This window comes from Eumetopias jubatus, unplaced genomic scaffold (assembly GCF_037043125.1).
Source record: "Eumetopias jubatus isolate StellerSeaLion01/CBP00866 unplaced genomic scaffold, mEumJub1_p1.0 scaffold_9, whole genome shotgun sequence".
Taxonomy (NCBI): Eukaryota; Metazoa; Chordata; class Mammalia; order Carnivora; family Otariidae; genus Eumetopias; species Eumetopias jubatus.
Window position 1 is genome coordinate 27,302,764 of NW_028274815.1, and position 13,577 is coordinate 27,316,340.

General features: G+C 41.2%; 1 protein-coding gene across 2 annotated transcripts in view; it reads left to right on the top strand.

Annotated features, from left to right (window-relative positions):
* Window positions 1–13,577, top strand: part of LTBP1 (latent transforming growth factor beta binding protein 1) — a 387,949-nt gene that overhangs the window by 134,959 nt on the left and 239,413 nt on the right. The gene's annotated exons all lie outside the window — the stretch shown is intronic.

Consider the following 13,577-nt stretch of genomic DNA (forward strand, 5'->3'; position numbering starts at 1 on the left):
GTCTGGTCAATGATTTTTCTAAGTTACAGTATCATAGTTTGGAAATACTTTGGTTTAGATGGCTTTAATATGTCACAGTGGATAAAACTTAAGAGTCGTAAAAAAAAAAAAAACAACCCAAACACAACAAACCCACCCTGGTTCCCCAAACAATAGACAGCGGCCCATTTTCTTTATTTTGAGGAAAGGCAGTTTCCTTGGATGTTGGCAGAGAATCTGCAGTGACCTGCCTGTAATTCTGTTTCTGCAAGATGACTCCATTTCTGAGACATACTTGTTCTCCTTTTAGATACAGTTGTATGCCCGACCTGTTTACATTGATAAAATATTTTCTTTAGTAAGCTAGCCAGGATTCATGCCCTGTGAAATGTCTGAAATGCCCTGCATTACTCTCTGAGGTTCACCTCCAGCGGATATTTTTATGATATGAGGTCCACTTTCTAGTCTACGGAGCAGATGGTGTGTCAGGTTTTCGTCTGAATTTGTAAAGAGTGATTGTATCCGAGGCCAGCTTGGTTACTATCTCACTATGTGGGAAGCTCAAGGACAAGCCCGGGCTCAAAGGGTGGGGAATGTGATGATTTGTGGTTTAGGTATTACGGAGTGTCTGCTTGCAGCATCTGGAGGAAACGTTCTGGAGTGAGGCGCAGACCATTCAGAGCCGAGAGCTAGACACACGCCCTCCTTCCAGCAGCTTCCTGCTCCGTCTCACACTGACTTATTGCCTGAGCCACAAGTAATAGAGGAGAATGCCAGTTGTTCGGTTGAAAAGGAGTGTCTTTCACCACCAAAAACAGTGCAAAGAGCTGAGACAGAGTTTTTACGACTGTTGGGCCCTTCAGAAGTCTGTATCTGTATGGGTTTCATTCCCTGGGCCCATCCCCACCTCCCTGCGTTGGTCATCATTCTAGAGTGATTGACTCTTCCCTTAGAATTGGTGACTTAAGAAAAAGAGTATCTCGTGTAAGGTTTGCACCTTGCATTTTTCATCTTTTGAGAAAATTCTGCTCCGTGACCTGAGGCTGGATTCCCCAGAGCAATAGGGTGATGAGATTCACAGGGCCCATGAGGACAGCAAGCTCTGGGGATTTTCAAGAGGGAAGAATGGAGAAATCCTATAGATTATCTCCTTGTCTTTTTGGCAAGATACTTTCAAGTTATTTGCATAACAATAGAGGTGTCCATCTTGTTTTTAAAGACCCTTTGGTGTAAGTGCTTCATAACCTGTTCTTTGTGAATATCCCTGAGTATATAATATTTTTCTAATCTTAATTTAAAAAATAACCCCAAAGAGGTATACTTATTATTTCTTTGGGTTTTTATATAGATCAGGGATTTCGTAGAATCTTTCCAGAATTAGAATGTGATGGGAGGAAAGTTTTTGGAAGCTTATAACCTTACTGGTAAGGAAGAGAATTTTGAACTCTATGGAAGTGTCAGGAAAAGGTGGTCTGAGAATCACTGGTATTGAGACTAGAGCCGGGACTGGTTTGGGTTTGTCGATGATTCGTTATTGGAATGACTGGTCCCACGATGTGTGTGTATTTTAAACTCTCAGACCTTTGTTGAAGTGTCTTCTAGAAGATGAAATTATATTTTAGAAAAACAGGGAGAGAGGTTTATTTGTATTGTCCATAAATTTCCCAACGTTTCTGTTTAAATGTAGTTTTTCCATAGCTGGGAGCTAGTATAGTAATTCACACTAAGACATAGTCACAGTGATGGGGTTCTCTGCTCAAAGCCCCCAGGAGTTAATTGCTGTTCAAAAGAAAAAAAAAAAAGGCCCAGGAACTAACTGAAATAGGCATATAGAAAGGCCAGGAAAGGCAATGTGGCTATTTTTTGCTGAGCCCGAAACTCTGTTGAGAGCTGGAAGGCTAATGGGAAAGTTTTGAAAAGAGGTAATTTGGAGGACCATGAGAATATGGAAATAGCACAGTTGAGTAAGAACAACAATAGAAAGATTAAAACTAGGAAGGAGGAACGAGTAATACTAAGAACCTAAAAGTAATGTCTCCCCACATCAGCCTCACATTAGATGAAAGGAGCCCCCAAGGACACCTTACATGTAACAGAAAGGAAGAGAAAGTTAGTAAGGAAGTCTGAGGAAAAGCAGGAACTTTTAGTGTCTTTAATTTTATCTTTATAGAAGAGATCAAATGTAAACAGATGAACCTCTCATTTTGCTGAAGACTTTTAAGGTCCAATTTTAGGAGTAGATAATTCTGACTCATGAGAAAAACAGAAGATATTACCAGCAGGTGGGGATAATATGTCTTGGAAAGAGACTTAGCGACCAGTGTCATAACAGTCCACTGCCGTAACTTTTGGGAAGCTTTGGTGACTAGAGAAAACATTGAGGTTAGCAAAAGACAAGTGTTGTTTTCCCTGTTGAATTGGGATAAAAAAGGTGGTTTACTGTAATGAATGTAGGTATAATAATATCATGCAAACAGCATCCATGATGCTTACTTAGAGCTCTAAGCATCATGTAAATTAATCACCTTATAATAGGGGAGCCATAGCCCTACAAGCCCAGTGAATAAGGATTTGCCATTGATGCCCGGTAGGTCTAGAGAGAAATGGCCAGAAGAAGCAGGAAAAAGAATGACAGTGGTGGGGGCAGGGTAGGATGGGTTCAGTAAAGCAAAGTGTGTTAATATGTTATGTCTAGCACTCTCTAGATAAAGCAAAGTAGATAGGGAGAAACAAACTATCATGTTGCTAGGGAGGTGTTCTCTGCTGCAAAGAATGAACATTTTATTAGGATTTCCCAGAGTTTTGATGACCTGACGCGTCATCCCTTACCACTGTGCACATACTGCTTTTTTCCTATCTTGGTTCTGTGCTTTACCATCCTTCTGAGTCACTTCCCAGGTTGCTTAACATCCTGTGTTGGGTGTTTGCTGCTTACTGGCTGTCTCTAGCATAGTGGTGCTTTATTCATTGGTCTTAAGAGAATTTAATTTGCATGACTATCAGCTACAGCAGGGGTCTGTAAACTTTCTCTTAAAGGATCTGATAGTAAATACTGCAGGCTTGGAATTGTGAGGATGTTACATATAGGTTCTTACATAACTGTTGAAAATGTGACAATTTAAAGATGTGAAAATCATTCTTAGCTGGCAGGTTGTAAAAAAAAAAAAAAATTGAGTGGCTGGCTAGATTAGTCTCATGGGTGGTCAAGTTAGCCAGGTGCTGATCTAGTGCCTTAGTCTCTCAGTATATGAAAAACATCTAGAGTTTAGACCTGTAGGTACCTAGATCATAGCCATTGAATTAAAAGCTGTCCAAGAGGCCCTGTCTATAACCAGCTGTCCTTCATTGTCACTGTCCCTGGCAACCCACCCTCCTCACCATCATGTTCAGATAAATCTTCACTAGTTTGAAGGCAGCCAGAAAAATATGAACTACTAGAAGGCCACTCTAGTCCGATACATCTAGTTTCCTTTACTGTTAGAGCGACAGCAATTGGGAAAATAATGGATGTTACTCCCGGTTGTTTAAGGAAAGCCTTTTAATATTGACAGAAATAACATTTTTATTGGATGAACCAGTAACTGCCATCTGGCTAGACTGAATCACATTAAACTATCACCTGAAGTCCTCCAAAAGTTAAACATAGTTGTTATATGACCCAGCGTTTCCACTTCTAGGTATATATCCAAGAGAATTGAAAACATATGTTCATACAAAAACTCGTATACAAATGTTCATAGCAGCATTATTCATAACAACCAAAAAGTGAGAACAACCAAAGTGTCTCTCATCTGATGAATATATAAACAAAATATGGTGTATCTGACAAGGGGGTTGTTCAGCCATAAAAAAGGAATGGAATACTAATACATGCCACAGCATGAATGAACCTTGAAAACATGTGGAGTGAAGGAATCCAGACACGAAAGGATTCAGATCACATATAATTCCGTTATACGAAATGTCCAGAATAGGCAAATCCATACAGACAGAAAGTAGATTAGTGATTGCTAGGGGTTGAGGAGAAGGGGGAATGGGGAGTGATTGTTTATGAATAAGGAGTTTCTTTTGGGTTGATAAGTATTGTGGGATTAGTCATGGTGGTTGTATGACCTGTGGACCTGTGAATATATTAAGAGCCCTGTTAAAAAAATTAAAGTACTTACAATTTTTTTTTTTTTTTTTGCGCCATATAGGTAGTTACAAAAGACTTAGCATGACCTCCAGGAATGGAGCTCCTTGGGCTCTCTCTAAGTATGGTATGGGCTGAGGGGTCTCCTTTATCCAGTATCTTCCTTGGTAACTTCTAGGAAAAAATTGAGTATGTAAACCAAATTCTATTGTGTTTATTTTAGTATTTATAACCCAGCGGAAGAAAAGTTAAAGTGACTTGATAACATTTGAAAAATCATCTTATAAAAAACATTCGAGACTATTAGTATAACATATGCCCAGGAACAAACCCAAATAACTCATGCAAAAAGAGATTAGTTTGGCACAACTCACTAGAAAAAGACCTTGAATGTAATTAATGAGTATTCACACCAGACTATCTGCTGTTGTAGTAAAAACACTGTGGGATGCTCGATGATGTTAAAAGCGGAGAATATTTATGTTATAATCTGTGGTGGAAGGACGTTTTTATCTTCAGGGCTATAAGTACTGGAGAGCTTCCTAAGAAAGGTGGTAGACTGACTTAAAAAGGAGATCTTTAGGATGAGCAGAAATATTCATGCAACTGAAATGGTTTGCAGGTTATGCAAAGAGTCCTAAGAGCTAAAAGACTGGGCAGTCTCTGACTTAAATATACAGCTGCTTAGTCTCTTTTTCTATTATATTTTAATATTTGGAAGTACTTAGAAATTAAAACTTCTCTAAATCAGATTTTCCATTGCCAATTCCAGTTGTTTTCCTGTCAAGATGGACTTTGCTTTTAAAGAGGTTATTTATGTTTTAAAGTCATCTAAAATTTTAGTTTACTTTCACTTAAATTTACTTTAATTTCATTTAAATTTTAAATTTAATTTCATTTCAGTTTTTCATTTAAATTTTAAATTTCAGGAAAGACACATGTCCTCTTTTACATGCTACCTTTTTAAAGTTTTAAAAGCCGATACAAATCAGACTCTTAAAAGAATTGGCAGTTTTTCCTCTGATGTGCTGAAATATGGCAGAGAGATGGATTGCTGGCCTTTCAGACACACGTTACCGAAGTTCGGACAAGCTCACTACTTTCAGTGTTAGGCAAAGCCTTGCTGCTTGACTAAGCAGCCACCATGGTGCAGGAAGAAGGTACGCAGCCCCCACTGGGCCCCTCTGGAGAGAAGAAAATATAATCGTGTTTGCACCGGGACCACCTTAGCCCTGGATCCTGTGGTCTCTGTTGACTTCTGTCAGTCCTTGCAACAGAGCAGGCAGCTCAGCAACCGCCCAGCAGTCGGTCACAGGCTACCTGGAATTCCTGCCCACCCCCCATTTAAAGATAGAGCAGGCAGCCAGGTGTCAGGCCTGAGAGGGGGAGGCAAAGATGCCATTGTTCTCACACCAGCAGCCTTGCTACCTGAGCCCCCGCATCCCAGCTCTGGCCTGACTGTAGCCCACAGTCCCAGGCGGTGAAGAGCATGGACCCTTTGGCCACGAGACCTCCTCTTTGTACTTCTAGTGGCACTGTGGTTGGATGTGCTAGCATGAGCCCCCAGGCTTTGTTCCCAGTGACATCAAGAAGCCTAACAAGGCATGGAAGCATCTCAGGGTTTGATGGTTATGTCTCCCCCTTGAAAAAGTAAGTCCCTATGTTTGGAGTGAGGATTGTGTATGGTTGCAGACTGGTACAGCAAAGAGTAACGTTACCCATAAAACCATGCACTTCCTGGTTGTTTTCACTGTGGGAATGCAGTGCTTCTGCAAAAACTCAGAGATGACAATGTTTTTTCTTTGGCAAAACAAATCCGAAGGTTAGGAGGCAGGCAGTGTTTGGCCGGGATTGTTCTGCTTACCCCGGCCACTTCAAGGAGGTAGACAAGAACACTACTAAAAGGCTCTGGATGCCCAGTGCCAGTCTGAGTCATCACAGAGAGAGTCTGCGGTATAGCTCAGAGCACCCACCATGGGATAGAAGGTGATGTGGGGGAGAAAGACCAAATTCATCCTCCATCTGTTGGCCCTTCACAAAAGAGGAGAGAAACCCTGGACCAGCTATTGGATAAACACAAATGTATATGCAATCAGCAGAGATGAGGAAATCAGAGCCAGATTGCTCTGCATGGGATGAATTGTTATCGGGAGGTTGTCAGGGGAGGAGCAGTTTGAAAATGCAGGTAAAGAAGAATCTGGTCCTGAGAACCACCCAAGCCTCATTTTAGGATATGAGTGTGAAGGGAGAAAAGAAAGAGCAGAGGGAGAAATTGCTTGTGCTGGCAACTCCAGGTGTCTGCGTTGCCCTCACCGACAATTACTGATTGATGGGAGCCCCACTGGGGCCAAGCTCTGCCCATGGACTGAGAGTGCACTTGAGGGGAAGAAGAATTCCGTAGGCGCACGTTCTGCAGCCTTGACAGCCTTCCCTGTGTGGAGACCACCTTTGGTTGGGTCAGGTGCAAATGAATGTCTTTGGGATTGGCCCCACAACAAACCAGTGGGTACAAAGTGGAAGTGGGACCAGCCAGGAGCTCGATCCTCCAAGAAGCTGATGAAAACTAACAAAGAAACAATTTAGCATTTAAAATACTAGGTGGGGGAAAAAAAAGACTGCTTTAAAGAAGGAATTGTGGTAAAACTCCATGCTTTTTGCCTTATGAAATCAAATTCCTGATTGGTCTGTTTGGTCACCTACACCACTCTGTGTGTGGGAATAAGGAACCTTGAGCCAGTTTCCAGCTGTATGTCAGTGTGGATGTTAGCACTATAGATGGCTAAAAGAGTATCACCTATTCTTCAGTAATTTCTGGCAAAGTTCTTGTTGGCTTAAATGCCTAGATGGCAAAGCCGCAGCATTCCTTGGTACAAACTGATGCTCGAGAAAACATTCCAGTGAATGTGGGTGAAGGACCAGGGTTTTGCTGAGCCAACGCCCTCAAGAATCTATATTCCATTGAAGAGCAGGGTATTACTCGCTGTAGAGAGGGTTATATGTGCAGTCTTACCATGGCCACTGTGCCTCAGTTGGGGGTGGTGAGCGCAGGTGGTATGTTTTATCCAGGAGTTGTCTGATCACATCCCAGTCTAGGAAGGTAGGTGAACATGAACGTTCTCTTTGCCTCTTGATCGCTTACACACAGTGGAAGATCACTGGGAAATGGTAGACATAGACTGATTATAAACACTTCCAGGAAGCTTATCCAGCAATATTAAAAACAACAGTGGAGGAAAACCTAGAGTGAAGGGTTATGTAATCTAAATTCTCCAATGGGCAGCCTTTCGTGCCAGAGAAGGAGGTTTCAATCCCAAGCGTCCCAGATTTCATAATAAATAAACAAAGTAATCCAAGGATATTTCTGGGTGTTGAGACCAAGTTCAAGATATTGAGGAATAGATCCTGTATGGTTCCAGAATAGTCTGTGATCAAACTGTGATAATGGTGGGGGAAGATACCACGAATGAATTTACAGGTTGCCTGGAAAGTACAAAATAGTGTTTTAGGAGGAGAAAAATCTGTGTTTGAAGAGATGTTCCTACTCAGACTTTGGATTTCTCTGCCAGAAACGGAGGGCTTTACTTTGATTTTATTTCTGAATAAGAAAATAGTTTCTAGGAAATAATCATTGTTAAAGTTGAATTGATGGTTTTGATTCAACAGAAATGAGATTGTACAAAAATATTGCTAAGGAGATATTCCAAAGGGAATTGAAGTAGAATTGGTATTTACTCAGGTTAGTCCCCTTAAAAGAGGGGTCCTCTTAGCATTGAAATTACTGCCTTGTGTTGAGTCTGTCTTCCCCACTTTGAGGTAAAGACCTCCTTACCTCCCTTACATTTTATGACCTTTAAAGAGTTTGTGTTGTAATTTTCTACCGTTTTAGTTCTGCATGATTTTTTGATATTTACTTAGTATTAGCCCCTTTTAAATTGAAATGTATCTTTACTGAAACCCAGTTGCCCAACTTCTGTGTTCCCGTACAGAGGAAGTACAAGTTCACACACGGCTGTGAATGGGAGGGAAACCTTTCTTCCCTAAGAGGTAATTGCAATATGATTATATTTGAGTACTTCTTCTGACAGGAAAGCAGTAAACCACAAAATGTGTATGTATGCCGTATGTATATGCATATATACACATACATGTTCAATCACATATATAAATATGTGTTATTTAAAGAGTTATTTCTTTGCAGCCACCTACATTATCCATCTCACAAGTATCCGTTAAAAAAAAAAAAAATCGCGTAGCCCTAACAGCGCTTCCCCCATTTGCGCTTCCAAGGTCCCAGCTTTTTAACTAAATGAAAACTTTAAACAGGCCGTGGTTGCTCTTGTGAAAAACCTCATAGTTATTTCAAAACCCCTATATCCTAGGAACAGACATAGAAAGCTTTGGGGAAGCAAAGAATCTGGACAGCAGGTGGGAGGGCGGTGCTCGTGGGGTTCCCTATGGTAGATGGCCCCTGGGCTGCTTGCGTGGGATCGAGGGCTCACTGCTAACGATGCCTGGAGCCTCACGCACCAGGCAGCTGTGCTGTGTTTGTGTTTTTGTTTTCAATTTTTTAAAAGATTTTATTTATTTGGCAGAGAGACACACAGTGAGAGAGGGAACACAAGCAGGGGGAGTGAGAGAGGGAGAAGCAGGCTTCCCGCGGAGCAGGGCGCCCAAGGCGGGGCTCGATTCCAGGACTCTGGGATCATGACCTGAGCCGAAGGCAGACGCTTAACGACTGAGTCACCCAGGTGCCCCTGTGCTGTTTGTTTTAATGAAACCCACTTACCGGCTACAGGTGCATCTCATGCTGGCCACTGCCTGCCTCCGGCGCCGCAGAAAGCGGAGCTCTTCCTCCCACGTGTTCAGTGTCCGTGCCCCGAAGAGCCGCTGAAGGAGGCTCTGCTTGGCTTTGGAGGGCTCCCGAATAACACTCCCCAAACAAAATCTTTTGATGTTTTTTTCCCCTTTATTCGTCATTCAGAAATATTTTGCCACCTTTGGTGATTCAGTTAGGTAGATGCTATCTGGTCCAAAGGTCTTTTTCTTTGTGTTTGTAACTCTAGATATTTAAAAACAAAGCACGATTTAAGTGTGCTTTAGTTTGTTTTTACAGGGAGAGAGGGAGGCACGTATATTTTGTTACTATTTTCCTGTCCTGTTTAACTTTTCTCCATGACATTTTTTTCATCCCAGAATAAATAATAAAAATGTAGATCTTATTTACATGTAATTCTTTCTTCCCTCCTCCTCCTCACCATGGCTTCCTTGTGGGCATAGAGGACTTTGCTACCCCATTGACTTGGAACTTGGCTCTGTGACTTGCTCTTAGTAATGGAGTGTGGGTGGAATGACAGTGTACCATCTCAGAGCTTGGAGTTGTAGGGTTCCACTCTTCCTTGTACCGTGAAAACCCTATGGATCTGGTCTGCTGACATGCCAGTTCCTTTGACTTCTGTTTTTCTTAGATTACCTTAGCAGGGCAGAAGAGGGACTTTTTAAGACAATCTGGACAGTTGTTAGTCTCAGAGCAGATGATACTGTTTTAATCAGCTAGGATACATACAGGTAAAAATGCTACTCTGGGTGACCTCACCCTCTTGCCACAGTGGACTAGAAGATGGGTAGGCACTTGACCCAAGAAAACCAACCTGAGTTAGCCAGCTGCTGTAAGGTGGCCCGACAGAAGAGCATTCCCTAAGAGGGATGACACTGATGAAGTAAGATTGACCAGAATTTTTCAAGGAATTTGTAAGTTAGAGGTGAACAGTAAGCGACTGGAACAGAAGTAGAATACAAAGTAGAAGCATAAACAGCCGGGAGAAGCTTTGTGTCATGTTAATGTTGGGTCCGAGAATGAAGTCTAACGGCATTTTCTGAAAAGCATTTTCTGGATATAGGGCAACATATAATGGGTTGCTGAAAGTACTATGAATTCTTAATGTATTCCCACTTACTGAAGTATATTCTAGTCTCCATTAGGTCTGGCCTATGTGGCAGGCTGTTCTGGGTTGTCTTGAGACTTGCATCTCCTGTGTTGCTGAGCACAGCTTTATTGCACAATCCCATCACTTGAGAGTGTGTGCAACACACGCCCCCCCCCCCCATTGTATTGTAGGTAGAGACCCCAGCTAGCACACATTCTGTTTGAACCCTTCCCTTTGATAGCTGCATGTCTTGATGTCTCAGAGCACCAAAGACTGTCTTTCAGAGAAGGATAACCCAGCTGCTTTACTCTTCTTCACTCCCTTAGTCCGTCTATATTCTCTTATTCCTGCGAAAGCTTGGGGTATTGGGAGATGCACAGACAGGTGAGTGGGGTCAGCTACATATGTTCTCCAAGACCACTGAGCACTCAGAATTGTTCTGCCTGGCCTGGGGTTTCATAGGGCCTGTGGTTTTACCAAATTTATATCTCAGTACCCATTTGGATTTTTAATAGAAATGTTTTCAGCTCTCGAATTCTTGCTCACATGGAATGGAGAATGTCCAACTTCAGTTCATTAGTGAGTATAGACAGGAACCTTTCCAATAAGACCCCGAAATCCCGTCATGCCTCCTAGTCATCTTTTTCTGGTATGGGTTTTCAGGCATCCACAGTGGGGTGTGTGTGCAAATACCTGTCAGGCATGTTCTGCCATGTCTTGAACATGGAAATAGAGCAAAATTAGATACCTCTTTTTTTTTTTTTAAGTTTTAAAAAGACTCTTAGTGGAGAAAGTGATTCATAATGTTTCTTGTCAGAGATCCCAGTTTCCAAAACACACCTTAATATACCTCAAGAACATATAATATATATATTTAAAAACCTGCTGAAGGTATTGGAAATTATATTCTTGTCTCTGAACATCAGGTAATTAGGAAATTTGGACATAAGCTCATTTGTTCCCACCAGTGGCACTATGCAGATTCCATCTTCCTCTTTTTCCTCATCTATTTGGCTTAGTATATGTCAGCCACTGTACTAAGAGCCTGACGTGCATTAAGTCAATGTGTTACATTATAATATTAGTACATTGACTGTTTAAAATTTACCCTACATGTATATTCATGTAAGTTTATTAGGAGACAAAACTATGATGAGTTAAAAATTGCCAAAAGCAATCTTACTCATTGGGAAGAGTTTCGCTTTACCTGATAACGGTGCCAGATGGTAGCTACACTTGTGATGAGCACAGCATAATGTCTCTAGTGGTTGGATCTCTGTCCTACACCTGAAGTGAATGTAACACTGTGTTTCAAGAATACTTCAGTAGTAACGATGGAAAAAAAAGAGTGCGACTCTAGCTCTTTATGTGTTATTTTTAAGTGAATGCAAAGCCAAATTTGATGACATTAAAAAAAAAGTCTGTCAGCTTTATTATTATATGTAGGGCTTTAATGACAGTATCACTTAAAAATGACCTAAACTTAGAGTTTCTGGTAAGAATTGTTTAACTTAATTATTCAAATTAGGCAAAATAAGCTATTCTAATCAATGGGTGTCTGTTATTCATTGAAATCCATTTTGATACCTTTCAAACCAAGTCAAGCAATCAGATCTTATCTGGAAATTATGCAGCAATCAAAGTCCACAGTGGAACTTTATTCTAGAGTCTTAAATAATAATTATGATAAAACAAACATCTTGAGATGAAATTTTCCATATTTAGAAGCTCTTGTGGGTTTTGCTGTATGATATATCATGGGGTAAATGTCACCACTAGTTTGAGCTTTCCCTCACAGTTGCTCCACCAAGAGCTGACCACGTGTAATGATAGCCTCTTGGGTTTGCATAGTGTTTAACAGGTTATGAATCACATCCATACAGATTATTTCATGTGGCCCCTGCCACGGTCTCACTAGGCAGATGGGTCAGGTAGCATTATTCTGTGTGTCTCTTTGTCCCCACTCTAGTTTGCAAGATCCTGCAGGGTGGAGCCTGTGACTTGCTTCACTGTCTTCTGTTCCATCGAACCTCTGAATATTGGTTTCTCTGTCAAATACACATCTTAGCACTTATTCCCATAGGTCTGTCGTAAGAATGAAATGAGGTGAGGGATATGAAACGTAACATACTGCCAAACACATATTATGTGCTCAATCTGTTTGTTTCCCTCCCTTGCTCCAGCCTTCCCAGGTGCTGGTTATCCTGTAGTTTTTATGGTAAATGCTCATTGGAAGTGTAGGAGAGGCATTGGGTAGTGAGGAAAGAGTGAAGGCTTGTGCTGAAATCCCAGCTCTACCATTTCCTAACAAAATGACCTTGGTCAGGTTTCTGATGAACATCTCTGTAGTTTCCTAGTCTGCGAAGGGGTGAGTATTATTTAAATGACTGTGGTGTGCATGTGAGCTCCATAGCTTAGTTAGGGACTCAGTACATGTTTCATGAGCCCATCAGTTATGCAGACAGTGCTGTGTACATGTAGAAAGGTCCATAAATTCAGCTTCTGTGTCCTCAGAATCTAGGGAAGAAGAAAAGCAGTGAAGTGTGCGTCTGTGTGTTTATACTTTAACGTGTAACAAATTAACCCAAACCTTAGTGGTTTAAAGCAACAAACATTATCTTAGACTTTCTGTGCCTCAGAAATTCAGAAATACCTTAGCTGATTGGTTTTGGCTCCGATTCTGTCATGAAGTTGCTGTCAGGGTATCAGCAGGGGCTGCAGACATCTGAAGGCTTGCCTGGGGCTGGAAGATTCACTCTCAGGGTGGCTCATTCACATGGCATTTGGCAGGAGACTTTGGTTCTCTGCCATGTGGGCCACTCTATGGGCCCCTTAAGTATTCTCATGACATGGAGCTGGCTTCCCCCCTCTAGAATGAGTGATTGGAGAGAGAGAGCCCAAGACAGAAACTGCCTTTTGTGATCTAGTCTCTGAAGCTGAAACCATCACTTCTGTTTATTCTGTTCTTAAGACATGAGTTGCTAAGACCAGCTCGTATTTAGATTTAGAATTAGATTTCAAAAGAATTTGTGGATGGATTTTAAAACCATCACAGTGTTCAACAGGAGAGGCACTATCTTGATGAGAGAGGAAGTTGAGAATGAGTAACCCAAAAAGAATTAACTGAAAGCTGGAAAATTTACAGTGTGTGATTACACATCAGTAATTCATTTTTTTTATTGGCGACTAATCATTTTTCAATTTTATTTATCACATGATAAATAAAAGCTAGATAGAATATGACTTTGAGAAAAAGGATATTTAGGCTGAAATCTTTTCTAATGCTGAGTTCTCTTGAATTTGGCAGTAATCCCTTGGAGAGAGTAGTTGGGGCCATTTGATGGAGTCATTTAAAAACAGCCAGAGAGAAGTTTGTGCTGTGGGGGAAGGGAACAAAAAGTGAATGACAGAATCTGTATTCTGCAAGCTTAGATACCTCTGATGCTATAATTCTCAATTCAGAGAGTTAAAAATGCCAGTTTTATTCTATATAACCAATTGCTCCAACAGATTTTTTTCTTTCAACTGAGTCCACCAAACTT